This window comes from Dermacentor andersoni, chromosome 2 (assembly GCF_023375885.2).
Source record: "Dermacentor andersoni chromosome 2, qqDerAnde1_hic_scaffold, whole genome shotgun sequence".
NCBI classification, from domain to species: Eukaryota; Metazoa; Arthropoda; class Arachnida; order Ixodida; family Ixodidae; genus Dermacentor; species Dermacentor andersoni.
The window spans coordinates 210,800,654-210,817,642 of record NC_092815.1 but is presented as its reverse complement, the minus strand read 5'-3'; positions in this window follow the sequence as shown (position 1 = coordinate 210,817,642).

Sequence of the window (16,989 nt, the reverse complement as noted above, 5' to 3'; positions counted from 1 at the left end):
CACTCCGGTCGACCTGACCGGCCGATCTTTTGCTATGTTAGAATAAACCAGTTGTTCTGTTACCAGTCTTCTCATGCTTTGCCGGGACCTTCGGATGCTTCCAGTGCCCCAGGCCGCCAGGCCAACGCTACCCTTGGGGCTTGCGACCCATTGGCAATAACGGGCGTCAGCACCGAGACCCCAACAACTCGGGCCAGCGGTGCGATTCCAACATCTGGTTGCCAGCGGTGAGATCGCGACAACGGAGGCCAGCAGCGAAGAGATGCGGTTGACTGTATGCTGAGCAGCACAACGACCATCCGGGAGCAGCGCAACGAGCCCTGTGTGATGACTGGTTGCCTGCAGCGGAACGACTGCGCTGAAGTCTTGGCTGCGAGGTTTGGTGAGTGCGGGACTTTCTTCTTCTGAGTTTTGCCAGGCTTTTGTTAGTGTTAGAAACAGAGCTGGTAATTGTGGTTGTCGTTGCTACCGGGTTAGTTTGCGGCAAGACAATAGTAGGCAGTAGAGAAAGCAGCATTCAGAGCAGCCATGGATTTGAAGTCGTTGCGCAAACCGAAATTGTTGGAGCTTGCGAGAGAGTTGGGTCTGGATGTCTCAGACAAACTCAGAAAACCAGAACTGCTAAGGGCTATTCTTGAGTTAGAAGCTGAGGATGACGAGCTGTCGGAATGCCTAGAGACCATTGAGGAGAGGGAGACGGCAAAAAGACAGGAGCGTGAACTTAAAGAACAGAAAGAGAAAGATGAGCGCGAACGAAAAGAACAGAAAGAGAAAGATGAGCGTGAACGAAAAGAACAAAAAGAGAAAGAAAAAGAAGAGCGCGACCGTCAACACGCTTTGGAAATGAAGCGTCTCGAGTTAGAGATAGAACGCGCTCGTAATGGAAGTCAGGCACACGGTGCAGGAGAACGAGTATTGTTCAAAATGACTGACCTGATGCGGCCGTTTAAGCTTGGAGAGGACATTGGTTTGTTCCTGGTTAACTTTGAGCGAACGTGCGAGAAGCAGGGGTTCTCTCGGGAAACGTGGCCACAGCGCTTGCTCACTTTGCTACCCGGCGAGGCGGCCGACGTAGTCGCTCGCTTGGAGAGAGAGGAGGCAGAGGATTTCGACAAAGTGAAATCGAGTCTGCTAAAAAAGTACCGGCTGTCAGCGGAGGCGTTCCGTCGGAAGTTTCGGGAAAATGAGAAAGGCAAAAGTGAGTCATATACAGAGTTTGCCTACAGGCTTATGTCAAACATGCAGGAGTGGCTCAAAGAAGAGAAAGCGTTTGGTGACCACGAGAAAGTTCTGCAGTGTTTCGGGCTAGAACAGTTTTATAGTCGGTTACCTGAGAACGTGCGGTACTGGGTCTTGGATAGGCCAGACGTTAGTACGGTGGCTAGAGCCGCTGAGTTAGCCGAGGAGTTTGTGACGCGTCGGGCTCGTGGAGCTAAGGACGGTCAAAAGGGTGAATTTGGCTCCAAGTTTGAGAGGCCGAAGTTCACACCCATGAGAGCAAAGGGGGATACACGTAGTGCGGATGCGAGTGAAAGCAGTCCGACCGAACGTAAGGAGACGGCGGCAACCGAAGCCGAACGCAGAAAGCGGTTCGAGACGAGGCAAGCGCGCGTTTGTTATACGTGCCAGAAGCCGGGTCACTTTTCGGCGCAGTGTCCAGAAACAAAAACACAAGTCGTGTTTTTGTCTATATGCAGCACTGACGAGAACATGAAGCTTCTCGAGCCTTACATGCGAGACCTCCTCGTGAACGGGAAAGAGTGCCGAGTGCTTCGCGATTCCGCAGCTACAATGGATGTAGTTCACCCCTCTTACGTAGAACCCGATATGTTCACGGGCGAGTGCGCATGGATCAAGCAAGCAGTGGAAGCTCATAGCGTGTGTCTGCCGGTAGCAAAAGTGCTTATTGAAGGACCTTTCGGAGCACTTGAGACGGAGGCCGCAGTGTCATCTATGCTGCCCCCCCAGTACCCGTACTTATTTTCAAACAGGTCCGATCACCTCCTGCGCGAGAAGGGGCTTTTGTTTGGTGAGGCTAGCGTTCAGGCCTTAACCAGATCGAAGGTTCGGGAGCTCGCTGCAAAGGCGGTAGTTGCGGGGCCGACGTTGTTGAACGATGAGAAAGGGTCAGAGGCGCAGCAAGCTGGTATTCAGAGCACGCCCGAACAGAATAAAATTGAGCCTGTAGCGTTAAAGGCAGCAGATACTGGAGAGGAAATTCCCGACACGGGAAAGTTAGAAGAGCTGTCTCCAGATTTGCTCATCGCGCCTACGTCAGACGGACTTAACAGGTTGCTAAAAGTCAGCCGCTCGGCTTTGATAGCCGAGCAAAAGAAGGATGGCAGCCTAGAAAACATACGCTGCATTATCAAGGAAGGTATCGCCAAGAAAAATGCTCGCTTTGTGGAAAGAGGTGGGGTCCTGTACCGGAAGTATCTAGACCGCAGAGGAGTGGAGTTCGATCAGCTGATCGTGCCTCAATGCTATCGTCAGGATCTGTTGCGCTTGTCGCATGGGGGTTCGTGGTCCGGACACCTAGGAGTTAAGAAAACTAAGGACCGTCTCTTGCAGGAGTACTATTGGCCAGGGTGTTTTCGGGACGCAGACCACTTTGTGAAGACATGCGACACCTGTCAGCGGGTGGGCAAGCCAGGGGACAAATCGAGGGCGCCGTTGAAGTTGGTACCTATCATTACGGAGCCTTTTAGACGGCTCGTTATTGATACAGTGGGACCTCTGCCGGTAACAGCCACGGGGTACCGACACATTTTGACTGTGATCTGCCCAGCGACAAAGTTCCCTGAAGCAGTGCCGCTTAAAGAACTCAGCTCAGTTGAGATAGTCAATGCACTACTGTCCATATTTGCGCGAGTTGGTTTTCCTGCAGAAATCCAGTCAGATCAGGGTACAGTGTTTACTAGCGCTTTGACGACAGCCTTTCTCGAAAGGTGCGGGGTAAGGCTGTTACACAGCTCAGTGCACCACCCCCAGTTGAATTCCGTTGAGAAGCTCCACTCCGTCATGAAGCGCGTGTTGAGAGCATTGTGTTTTGAACATCAAACTGACTGGGAGCTGTGTCTGCCTGGAGTGATGTTTGCTTTAAGAACCGCGCCGCATGCGGCTACGGGGTTCTCGCCAGCTGAGCTGGTGTACGGTCGCTCGCTGCGATCTCCGCTTCGCATGCTTCGAGAGTCATGGGAAGGCAGGGGCGACGACCCAGTCGTGGTAGAGTACGTGCTTAAGCTCCTCGAACGCTTAAGAAGGGCACAGGAGTTGTCAGGTGAAGCAATGGCAGAGGCCCAGCAGAGGGCCAAGGTTTATTATGATCGGACAGCCAGGGCCCGTCGTTTTGAGGTGGGCGATGAGGTCATGATATTGCGCACATCACTAAAGAACAAACTCGACGTGCAGTGGGAGGGCCCAGCACGGATTGTTCAAAAACTGTCGGACGTTAACTACGTGGTGAGTCTGCCAGGAAAGCGGAAAGCACAGCAAGTTTACCACTGTAATCTGCTCAAACCCTATAAGCAACGGGAAGCAGTGGTGTGCATGATGGTAAACGTCCCCGAAGAGCTTCCGGTCGAGCTTCCGGGACTAGGCTCAGTGACAAACAGGAAAGACGCCGATCAAGTCATTAGTGACTTAATAAGTAAAGCATCGCTGTCGCCCGAGCAGAAAACAGAACTACACCAGCTCTTACAAGAGTTTCAAGGTCTGTTCTCTGAGATGCCTGGTAGGACTTCTGTCCTTACTCATGACATAGAACTTACCTCCCCAGAGCCAGTACGATCCAAGGCGTACCGGGTGTCACCCCGCCAGAGCGATATTATGGAGGCTGAGGTAAAGAAAATGCTACAGCTCGGTGTTATTGAAGCGGGTGAGAGTGATTATACCTCCCCTTTGATTTTAGTTGAGGTACCGGGCAAGGAACCTCGTCCTTGCGTCGACTACCGCAGGCTTAATTCCATCACTAAGGATCAAATTTATCCGATCCCTAACATCGAGGAGCGCCTTGAGAGAGTGAGTAGCGCTCAGTTTATTTCCACCCTAGATCTTGTCAGGGGTTATTGGCAGGTTCCACTTACAGAAGAGGCTAGTAGGTATGCGGCGTTCATTTCACCCATGGGGACATTCCGTCCTAAAGTTTTGAGTTTTGGTTTGAAGAACGCGCCATACTGCTTTTCAAGCCTCATGGATAAAGTGTTGCGGGGACAGCAAGAATTCGCTTTACCGTATCTCGACGACGTAGCGATATTCTCCGCATCCTGGCCGGAACATATGGCGCACTTGCGGGCAGTGCTAACCCGCCTGCGCGATGCGGGCTTGACAGTCAAGGCTCCCAAGTGCCAGTTAGCACAGGCAGAGGTTGTCTACCTCGGACACGTGATTGGTCGGGGTCGACGCCGCCCCTCTGAAATAAAGGTGGCCGCTGTGCGAGACTTCCCGCAACCGCGCACGAAGACCGATATTCGGTCGTTCTTAGGTGTCGCCGGCTACTATCAGAGGTACATCCCCAGGTACTCTGATATCGCGGCTCCCTTGACGGATGCTCTAAGAAAGACAGAGCCGCAAACAGTCGTCTGGGATGAGACGAAGGAAAGAGCTTTTAGCGCCCTAAAGAGCGCCCTAACAAGCCAACCTGTGCTACGATCGCCCGACTACACAAAAGGGTTCGTTGTTCAGTGTGATGCTAGTGAGCGAGGCATGGGCGTTGTACTGTGCCAACGGGAAAATGGAGAAGTAGAACACCCCGTCCTGTATGCTAGTCGTAAGCTGACGAGTCGTGAGCAGGCGTATAGCGCCACCGAGAAAGAGTGTGCGTGTATCGTGTGGGCCGTTCAGAAATTGTCATGTTACCTAGCCGGCTCGAGGTTTATCATTGAAACGGATCACTGCCCTCTCCAATGGCTGCAGACCATCTCTCCCAAAAATGGCCGCCTCCTGCGCTGGAGCCTCGCTTTGCAACAATATTCCTTTGAGGTGCGTTACAAAAAGGGGAGTCTCAACGGTAACGCCGATGGCTTAAGTCGAAGCCCCTAACGTGGGAATCAGCCTCAAAATTGTTTGTTACTGATGTTTTTCTTCCTGAGGCAGGATTTTTAACTTATTGCTTTTGTGTAGTGTTTCAAAGTGATGATGTGCTTTTTAGTGCAATTTTTCCGATTTGTGGACGCGTTCTGAGTGCTGCTAAACTACTGTAAGGAACTAGGCAGCAGTATAAAAGGGGGAAGAGCCTGGCAGGGCTTAGTGAGGGTTGTGCCGTGCTTGCTGACTGAGCGGTTGACTTTTGGCGTGGTTCTAACGCTTGCCGGAAACGAGAACAAAAATGTCAACTCTCCCGAAGTCACTTTGCAGTGTCCTGTGTGCACCTGAACGTGAGAACGAGGCCTTCTCTGTGCGCTGCGCTCAAGAAACGCCCAAGGACGCCCAACTTCGGTTATGAGCATCATCGAGCGACATCCCTCCGGACAGCGGATGCAGTCCCCTGACCATCGGGATCTCCTTCCCCCGGCGGGGCGGCCTGTTACGTTTCGCCTACAACGCGCGGTAATGCCGGCGCGGATGCAACGGACGCCGGGGCTTTGTTCAAAACGACGGACATTTTGGCCTGTTCGACGCCGCCGCAACGCCTACCCGCCAAGCGTGTCCAGGCGTGTTTCAGTGCCACGTGTCTTCGTGTGTGCGTGTGTGTGTGTGTGCCCTCGCTTGTCAAAGCGCGGCAGCCGGGGAGCGGAGTTCCCCGAATGAGGAGCCTGGACGTCTCTCGGCTCAACTGTTCGCGCCGTCGTGTGGGTGAGGGTTGGCGATGCGTCACTACACTCGGTTCAGCAGGTCTCTCGGCCCGACAGTTCGCGCCGTCGTGGGCTCATGCTCCGCCGTCCCGTGACCTTCATCCCGTGACCTTCCCTCCTTCCCTTTTGGACCGCGACGCCGAGAGTATAAGAGCAGCTGCCCCCGGACGCCAGGGGAGAGGCTCCGATTTGTACTGTTGAGTTACGTGCTCTCCCGTCTCTCCACTCCGGTCGACCTGACCGGCCGATCTTTTGCTATGTTAGAATAAACCAGTTGTTCTGTTACCAGTCTTCTCATGCTTTGCCGGGACCTTCGGATGCTTCCAGTGCCCCAGGCCGCCAGGCCAACGCTACCCTTGGGGCTTGCGACCCATTGGCAATAACGGGCGTCAGCACCGAGACCCCAACAACTCGGGCCAGCGGTGCGATTCCAACACCGTGAAGATCTGCGTGCGCCCAGGTTCGCACAGAGCCAGCGCCACTGCGACTTGCTCTGCGACGGACGCCGTCGAGCGTTGTATAGACGCCGCATTCAGGATCTTGCCCTGGGGGTCAAACACCGTGGCCACGTACGAGTTTGATCCGGGATACCGCGCCGCGTCGACAAAGGACGCGAGCTCTGGGGTTTGCAGGGCAGTCTTGATGAGTGCTCGGGCTCTGGCTGCGCGCCGGGCCTCGTTGTGTTGTGGATGAATATTCTTCGGGAAGGGGGAGACTCGAAAGGTTTCCCTTTCATTCTGGCAAAGCGGGACGGCGAACGACTCCTCGGCCATGGCTGCGAGACCCGCCATCTCGAGTATTCGGCGGCCGGCCTTGGTGGTAGAGAGGCGAACGATCTGTGCCGTTTTCTACGCTTCGACGACTTCGCTCAGGGTGTTGTGGACCCCGAGTTGCATCAACTTCTCCGCGCTGGTCGTCACGGGGATGCCGAGGACTCGTCTAATGCTCTTCCTCATGAGTGCGTCGATCTTGTACTCCTCCGAACGTGACCAGTTTAGCGTAGAAGCCACGTAGTTGATATGGCTGATAAGGAAGGCGTGGTAGATTCTTATGAGGTTGGAGTAGCTTTAAGATCAGGAATGCCGGCTGCGAGTGCTAGCCTGGGCAGTAGCGTTGCCAAGATGATGAGGCCGGCGAGGAATATATTCTTCTGTATCGGACATATATGTTGAATCCTAACTTTTTGTGGTCGTTTTTGTCTATGTATGAGAACGAACTACTTAAAAGACGGCTATTTCACAGCAGTCAACATATCATCATCATCATCATCATCAACAACAACAACAACAACAACAACAACAAGCAACCTTTGAAATAGAACGTGTCACACGCGAAGGATGCATACAAACATGCCAAAGCAACAAAAACAAAAAAATAGCAGAAAGTAAGCCTGAAGATAAGCAGAAAGCCGTTGCGTCAACCATGCGCAACCGCAAGGCATCAAATGTTCTTAATTGAGTAAATGAACTGCAGTATACACATGTAAACGCCACAAAGTTTCTGTAAACATGCAAGGGCGCCACCCACAAATGGAGGCGCAGTACATCGTAGTGCGGACCGCACCACAGAAAGTGATTGACGATTGCGGTCTATCAATCTTATCCCAGTCCTCCTGCCCGAGTCTGGCAGAAAGCAAAAAAAAAAACAAGTTCGTTTTATCTAACACGCCGACTCTCCGACGTGCAGCTAAGTCGCATTTTTTGCGCAACATTGCCCGCCCGAATTGCAATATTGAGCCAACATTATAATCGCCTGGAATAGAAAGCGGAGAACGAAAAAAAAAATTACAAAAGCCGTCGTCAGCGAAGGCGGTGCGAGATCATCAAAAAGCGGTCGAATTCGCCCGTCCGCTAATACAAGGGGGGACGACCGAGACCGAAGAGGAGTGCGTTCCCGGAACAGACGGCGTCGGCAGCGCGATCGTTCGATCGGCTCGTTCTCATCAAGGTGTAAACACACACGCACGCGCATACAAAGCACACGCGAGCTCTCCCCCGTGCCTTCGAAGTAGGAAGCGTCGCGGTGCCGTCCGGTCACGCCGGAGGGTGTGGCGCTGTTCGCCGGCCGGCGTCTTTAATGGCGGGCGCACGCACGCGCGCGCAACGCAAACGACGACCCACCGGGGGCCGCTCGTTCGTTTTGTTTGCTTCCTCCACCACGAGCGATATACCCGCGGAGAAAGGGTGAGGGGGAGAGGAGCGCACCTTGCTGGCGCAAGAGCGAAGCTGGCTGCGGTGAGCGCCGAACCCGCCCAGCGATACCGGAGACGACCGCAGCGAGGGGGCTTGAAAAATGGAACGGCGCCCAAGGCGGCCGTGCCGTCTCTCTTCACACCTCTGTGTGCGCGCAGGGGCAACTCCAGCTCTTCGTACGCGCCTCCGTAAATACGCGCTAAGTGGCAATCCCTTCTGCTTCGAAACAACCCCAGGTTGTCGAACGATCCGCCGGGAAGAAGGCGTCACCAATCGGTGTAACCAGCCGAGAACTTGAGGGATGCATCGTTTGGAGTTTATTCGACGTCTCGTTTGCACGACTAATCCGCGTATTGAGAAATGCACCTTAACTCGAAGCCCGTGCTTGACTTGATCTAAATGGCGCTTGTCGCGAACGTGCCGAAGGAAACGAAATCAGCTTCCCGTTGGGCACGTTCACGCTGCGGGCATCATTTAGATCAAGTCAAGCATGAGCTTCAAGTTCAGATGCATTTCTCAATACGGCAGGTGAGTCCTGCGACGAGATGGACAGTTCCAAGGCACGTGCGTTCGGTGCTTCAGTGGACACTAAAGATAAGCACTAAACAAGTTTTGACTGACAGAGGGTACTTTCAAAACTCTATTCTCGTCAATTTCACGTCGAGAGGTTGATTATTAGAACTCCAAGGCCAAATCTCCGGTACGTCAGTGTGACGCCACAGCTATCAATGTATTGAGCCAGTAAAATTCCCGAGACTTCCCTTTCTGCTGCGTTTGCAGAATGGCGTTGCTTACATCCCTGCGATGCGCGGGGGCACGTACCCATGTCGCAATGTTGCCCAATCGCACAGTCTGCTTTCTCATTTCTCGTTCTCTCGCAGTGCTTGTGATTCTACTGCTGCGATCACTTTTACTCCGCAACTATACGCCCTCCTCTCCCACGGAGTTAAGGCAAACTGAATCATTTTCCTAACGTCTTGCAATTTTATTTCTATGAACAGTCTGTGAAATCCTGCTGTCCACTGTGGGGTTTCTTTTTCTCATCTTCTTTTTTTTTTGATATTTAACGTGCGTGAACTTTCATGTGTGGCTCTTGCATTACCATATTGCTGAAAAAGGTAGCAGCCAACTGCCGTGAGGGCTGTGCAATCTGGTGGTTATGGAGTTTTTTTTCCACACTGTCACGCATTTACTTGCCTTACGGCTCGCTACGCCCCCTCCCTATTTTCTTTTTCACAATCTGTATGTTTGAATGAATCAATAATCTGAATAAGCTCAGATTCTCGCTCCTTAAAGGGACACTAAAGTGAAAAATGATTTCTTCTGCATCAGTAAATTACTGTTCTACAACACCAAAAACACCACTCTTACAACGATAAGACGTTTGGTAAGCCAGAAAAAGCGCAACAACGAAATACGGGTGGCGACGCCTACTTAAGTTCCCGCACCTGGGGGCTGTGACGTCTTGGATTTTGATGGCATCTTTTAGGGCCTACTAAATATATATAGCCGTACAGATTGACTATATTGTGTTCTAAAGGAACCACATATTAAACATGGCAAGTTTCGGGAACCTTTATTCAGCCAACGCGACCCAAATGTGAAAACATACTTTGGAATCCCTGACGTCACGCTGACGTACCGGTGCTGGGGTTTCGGCGCCAAATTCAAATACTGATACTTGGACCTTCATTTTCTCATCTAAAAATCAAACTATTTTTTTGAAATGACTCCCTGCAGGGTTCTCAAACGACGCTTCATTAGTCTAAACTGATTTATTGTTTCGCTTTAGTGTCCCTTTAATGTAGAGCGCATACCCGACGACAATCTTCTGTTAAAAAAATTAAGTTATGGGGTTTTACGTGCTAAAACCACTTCCTGATTATGAGACACGCCGTAGTGGAGGACTCCGGAAATTTCGACCACCTGGGGTTCCTTAACGTGCACCTAAATCTAAGTTACACGGGTGTTTTCGCATTTCGCCCCCATCGAAATGCGGCCGCCATGGCCGGGATTCGATCCTGCGACCTCGTGCTCAGCAACCCAACACCATAGCCACTGAGCAACCACGGCGGGTCACAATTTTCTGTGGCAGCCCAGTCAAAGCTATGTGCATGCGCTCGTACGTACAGAGTTTCTGCTCTTGTGGGTGTGTTCAGATGAGGAGAGACAAAGGGGGGGTACCGACTCTTTTTACCTTTCACAGTAATTTTTATACGAGATGGGAAAATGTCTTTGTAGAAAGATATCAGGGCCGGTATTTTGTAGCGATGCCTTTTCCGATTCTATGCTTTTTCAGGCTTTTCGCGCTTGGCCAGTGGTCAGAGCGACGGTCTGCCCACATTATCAACAGGATCAGGCGGCTGTGTGTGGTGGATGATAAGAATAGCATAGAATAAGGCACAAGGCATCGCTACCAAATAGCGGCCCAGCCTTTGTTTTGCGGAAGATAGATTTCTCGCAAAAGAAATTCTTATTTGACGAAAGGTGGAAAAGAGTGTTTTAGCGACTTGCAGATTTTAGAAGTTACAAGGCCTCGAACTATAAAACTGAACGCAATGTTACCCGCTAAAGTTTTTTCCACATATCTACACCACCAGTACTATCCGCCCTAGGGAAGTTAAATTTATGGCGTCCATAGTATGCTCTTGAATAATTGCCAAACTTTGATGTTTGAGCAACTGCCTTTGACTGACCCCGAAATTAGAGCTCCTTTGGGGGGGGGGGGGGGGGGTGCATTTAGCGAAGACGGTGGAGCTGAAAAATATTTCTGACAGCTTTTTAATGGTTTCTCGCAAACTAAAAACAAAAGAAGTATGCTACTGCACCACGTATTTATTTCGGTGTAAACTCTCAAAACTGCCTTCCTTTTTTCGGGTTTTAGAACCCGACCATGTTAATATACCTTTCGGAAAAGATTGAAGGAAAATCAGCAGTTCTTTGAATGCGACGTGTTCGGAGACCCACCAAAATCCACTGACAATAAGGAACGCACTGGATTTACTGAGACGTTATTGTTATAATGACGCGTCAAATGTCCCATTCAAAAGGAATAGGAAACGAAAGGGCGAAAGAAAACACTGCCCGCTTGAAGCGAAGCCCCGATTCAAGGGCTTTCACACTGGAAGGCCGAAATAGTTCTGACTGAATATTGTACAATATATGTGAAGCGAGTCGATCTCCGAGCAGCGTCTCGCAGCAGACGCAGTTCTACTCCCATTGCACGAACTGAATCTCGCGCAGTAACGCCAAAATTAGAGTTTGCACTCGACTGTTCGCTAAATACACGGTATTATAGGCCACAACCTCAGTGTATAATGTGCATCATACAAAACTCGTTGAAAATGAGCCTCATCTAAGAAAATGATGAACAGGAGAAACATTCGTTATACGGTGGTGCGTTTCCTTTGGTTGCACTCCGCGCAGCTCCACAACGTATTTAGACACAACCAGGGTGTTTTATTGCGGCTTATATATAGAAAGTCAGTTGGACAAGTCGCGAAATGGCAAATACAGAACGGCACGACAAAATGTCGCTGCGATCGGAACGGGTGGACGAACAACCATAGTTTGCAAGTGTGCCTCATGAACGAGTGCGACCAATGGTAAATCTAGACAAAAACACGCTACGCTAGTATAAGGTTCCGCGTGAATGTAAGACTAGCGCGGATACCGCAAAACGTTGGAACATCGCTCGTCTTGGCCGCCATACGCGGACGACGCCTAGCGGCCCACTTGGCTGGGAACGAGGAGGGGGAAAGCTGAGCTGGGAAGACCGCATACTAACAGAGAAATTTGGGGGAGGGGGAGCGGAACGGGTGAGGAGGCGTGCCCGGTGTGCCATCCCCCGGATAGGCGACTGGCCCGATCACGACGCTGGTACATGTAGCATCATGCGTGACGTCACGCACGATATTCTCTTCGGGAAAAATGTCCGTATGGTAAGAAACGGCCCTCCAACTTTACCCGATTCATTTCGAAACGCTCGGGCTTTCACGGTAGTCGAAAGTCTCGAGGCGAAAGAATAAAGCAGAACACACTGAAACGCCCTCCGTCACGCACAGCCGGCATTGGTGGCGAGCCAGGATCTAGAGGCAGGCATTCCAAAGCCGCGTGCATGAGGACTTGCAGCGATAAGGCAAATACGCACCGCGTCTGTGTAATAGCGCCCCGCGCGGTGTTAACAACCTCCGAGAAGCTGCGAAAAATCTGATAAAAGCGGTTGCGCGACCCTCTCCGCTGTGCCCCGTGACGGCTGGAAGGATGACCTGCAGTACGCGGACACCGCACAGACGAAGCGATATGCGAGGGCAGGCAGCGCGCAACCGCCGTCGTCACACCGCTCGTCGCCTAAACAGCGAACAGACCCGCGCCGACACCAAGAGGAGGGGCGGGCGCTGGGCCGACGACGGTAGATCGCAATCACTCGCCCATTACGAGCAGCGCTTACACTGCGCCCTCTGCCGGAACAAGCATGTAAATAACGCTCTCCGTTGTTCCCGCGGCTTCGCTATCCTCCTTTGGCCGGACCTGCCGCCCTCGCTGCCGTAGCGGCGTCGGAGGACTGACTGCGCTGAGAGATCGAGCAGTTCTCCGATCGTCGAGTGTACGGAGTCACAGCGAGGAGAGAGAGAGAGAGCGCAGCGCGGCGCGATCGCAAGCATTCATCAGCATCATCATTAGAGACGCAGTGGCAAGGACGCCGCGAAGAAACGTTCTCGATAGAAGAAGGCATCTGGCCCTCTCCGTTCGAGTGGCTGTAGACGCCGTCTGGGCCGGACATGACCCGTACGCTGTAGCGCAGCAGGAACTTCCGCATTTTGAAACAACCCTTTCGGGCAAAAGCCGGCTGCAGCTTAAGAGGCAACTTCAGCTCGGAGTCTTCAGCTCCGATTTCTTTAATAAGGTCCCTCTCAGATATTATGGCAGGCAAACTTATAAACCGATGTGAATTATATATTGAGCGGGGAGAAAAACGCCCTGATTTAGTGACTGATGGTCACGGAATCTTATTAGGGGTAGTGAACTTAGATAAATAATTTAGCAGTTGACACCTACGTAATGAGAAGTATTACATAGACGTCACTATATATAACTCTGCTGCCCAGTCTCATCAATCGAAGCGCGCATTTATTCGAAGTGACTGCAGTAAGCCCCGAGCTAGCATAAATTGTAAATTATAGTATAGTATGGTATAGTATAGAGGTAGGTTCACATGCCTGTCCTCGAGTGCATTAGTTATCGGATGAGCGAAATGATACATTATATCATCACTGGCACCGTTCAACGAGTGAGTAAGAGCGATAAAAGATAATAGAGAATGATATTGCTACCTGGAATAACAAACTAGAACGTGCGAGCCAGGAAACAAGCGCAGCGTTTCCAGATTGGGCTAAAGGCACGCTGTGCCGGTGTGCGTATAACGACTCTGCCCTATACGTGAAGAGAAAGACGTTGCGTGTCGGCTCAATTGATCGGTGGCCCAGAATTGACGTCTTTGTCCCAGAACCGGCACACCGTACTCGCTCAAACCGCCCTGATAGGCAGCGAGAGGGGATAGGGACAGGCCATGCGCTTAGTCATTACGTTCGTGGAGTAGTGGCTCTAACTGTGAATAGAAATTCTGCGTCACTAAGGTAAGCGTTGCTGGGAGACGCCCACAAGAAGAAAAAGAAAAGGAATGGATGCGAGTGGGAACAGACTAACCGGAAGAAAAGCTACTCATTATTTATTTATTTATTTGTTTATTATTATGTAAAGACATTTAATAGTAACCGGCGTTTGGGACCCACCGTTAGAGCAGGGCACGGACTCCCAGCAGGAGCGGCGTTCCCCGACCAAAAGCGCTGGAGAGATTGATCCCCACTGGAAAGCGCTGGAGACGATGGCCCACTATAGTGTCCCTCTTCTTCGCTACAATTACACTCGGGAACGAAAAGGGAGCGTGCCCGGCGACTTAACAGCTCCTCACTATGAGTGGATCATAGTACGGCTTGAGGCACTCGACGTGGACAATGTCCCGTTCACGACGGCGCATGTCCGAAGACGGTTCAACGGGTTCGATCACGCAGGTGGCGGGAGATGCGCGTTCGACGACACAGTAGGCACTTTCATACTCGAGTAGTGGTTTCGAAGAGAGACCAGGTGCAGCGGAAGGAACCGAGAGCCACACAAGCGCTCCGGGAAGGAAGGCCGCGGGTGCTCTTCTGGCGCTCTTGGTCATTGGAGGTAAAGGCTCACTGTAGCGAGCCTCTTCTTCGCTACAGATTATTTATTTATTGCAGCGATAATTGTATGTTCAATGAAAATTGCTGGAAAATCATGTTTACTGAAACACAGTCGCATATGATGTGCAGGTGCACATTTCAATTGGCTTAGCGGAGTTGGATTGAACTGTCCCGACGTACCCTTGCCAAGGGCTATTGAAAAGGAAAAAAAAAGAATTAGTTTTTTTTTTTATGTCACGGTAGACTTATTGGTGTAGTTTCGACGACGCGTAGGCGATTACTTCCATATCGGGAACGACTAGCCCCTCTGCAATGCCTTTTATAAGGGACACGCGGCTACTAAGGTTTCAGTTACGCTTATGTTGTCACTCATCGTAAGATGAAAGGGTATTCAGCGATGTGTGTCCGGCAGTTCACACCATTAAAGAAAGTTCTGTAGATCCAATGCTTGCAGTCCATGTTAAGCGAAGCGTTACAGAATCGGTTAATTAAAGGCTATATAATAAACGCAAAAATACATTCCTTTAAGAATTACGATAGAAGGCAAGGCGTTTCTTGTAGACAGACCGAAATAAGCTTTTACTTATCGGCCCATTACTTATAGATCCAATTTCAGCTTTGCCGGCTGTAAATGAACTGACATTATCCCATCGAAATAAGCAGACTTTCACACATAAACATGGATCCCTGAAGCGATTTGGATGCAACTGTATACCACACTCGGTCACCCAATTACCGACTGGTCTGACCAATCTTAATCAAAGAACAACGCAGAACGCCGGCCGCGGTATAGGAGGCCGAAGGGTGACGGCACAGAGCCGAGTGAATAGGCCAAAGGTAATTAGCAGCACTGAGCGAAGTCGACACTGTTCAGCTCCGTCCAGCATCTCTGCCGCCGCCGGCTTTCAATTTTAACACAAGCCGAGCCAATAACAGCGGATATTGCCAATGCGCCAACGTCGGCTCGCGTCGCTCTCCGACTCTGCAACGGCCGGGAACACTGTAGGCAGTGCCGTACAAGGGGCAAGCTGGCACGACAGCGAGGATGAAGCGCGCTGCCGGCGGACTCCCGTCTAATGAGACACACAGCGGGAACGGGAGGGGGCGACGCCGCTTCTGCTGCTGGCCGGGAGAGAATGAATCCAATAAGTCGCGGGCTCCAGCAGGCTGCCCGCGACGTGGAGAGACTTCGCGACGGAGGGGATACGGCGACGCGGCAAACCACGGCGTCAGCACAATGCCACCGCGTAGCAGCCGCTGGCGCTTCTGGACATATATATATATATATATATATATATATATATATATATATATATATATATATATATATATATATATATACGCGTGGGGTATGCGGAGACGTCCAACGGGTATGTGCGCAATACCGGCTGCCTTAATGAAGCTCCCGACGCCCATGCCTGGACTTAAGCTATGAGAATCGTCGTACAGTTTCAAATGCCAAGTTATTCGAAAAGTGTTGTGAGGCTTCTACGTGACGCAACTGTTTCAAAAGCGCGAAAACACAGTACACGAAAGTAGAGCCGTTCCTTTCCCACCCATGAGTGTGATGTCGCACAGGCTGCGACCAGGATTCTCAGTTGAAACAATAAACGAGCAACTCTGCTCAGTCAGTGAAGTTTAGAGAACGCGGTAGAAGAGGGATAACCTAGAGAATTTTAGAAATGTATTTGTAGATACGTAAGTCAAGCGGTCATTGGAGTAACGAGAATGGATAAAGAAATGAGAGGCGAAGTGCAGTGAGCTAGGTTGACCAAACTACAAGTTTGCTAACTTGACCTGGGGAAGGTATAAGGGAGATAGAAAAATGAAGACGCAAGGCACACACACAAAGAAAAATAACAAAAAATAACAGGCGGTGCGGCTGCGCCAACCGCGGAATATTGTGCACAATTACATTTTCTTGGACCAAGTTAGGCATTGCTGGGCCGTTGTCGGACCGGTTTCTAATTATATCCTTCGCAGTCGCTACGTCACCGTTGAACTGTTTTATTGCACCCATCATACGCGTAGTCATGCACAGTGGGTTGCATAATCCATACAGGCTTACTCAGTGTACAGAGGAGGACGAGGAGGATTGCAGACGTGCTCAAAAGACCGGTGTGTGGTTTCTGGTCAGTGTTGCAGAGCAGCCTTCGCACTTGCATGAAGGCTATGCGAGAGTAAATCGTGCGTTCCGCTGTAGGCACCATGCAGAGGGCGCCACGACGTTCTCATTTTTTCGCCCCACCGTCGCCGACACCGGCCGCTAGAGAGGCGGCGAAAATGATGCGCCATTCCGAACGACAGTGGCTCACTTTTCATCACTCGTCTGAGGGACATGCACTGTGCTTTGACGAGTTCAAGCTCACTATTGTTCGCGCGTCTGATATCGACCGCGAACATGTGCAGTCATATGCAGAGCCTGCGCACTTGGACGTTTTCCCGACTCGGACAGTCTTGCCACGTGATAAGCGATCGAAAGAGTTCCGGCGAATGTACACAGCTCCTCTCCCGATTAGCTGGTTTTGATGTTGGCCGTCCCAGAGTTTCAATTGTAGATGACGCAGAGGTCGTGCGCAAACTTCCCTCCAGCGGGCCTTTACAGTTGAGCGGAGTGAGGTTGGCAGGGTCGGGCGGATATTTATACCCATTGCTCACTGAGTATGCGAAGACACTTTAGTTTGGGCGAGCGAATACTTACACGTGCTACACTCCTTAAACGAAGATAATTCTTCAACGTCGGGAAAGGCCGAAGCCAACGCAGCGTTCACGGGGGCC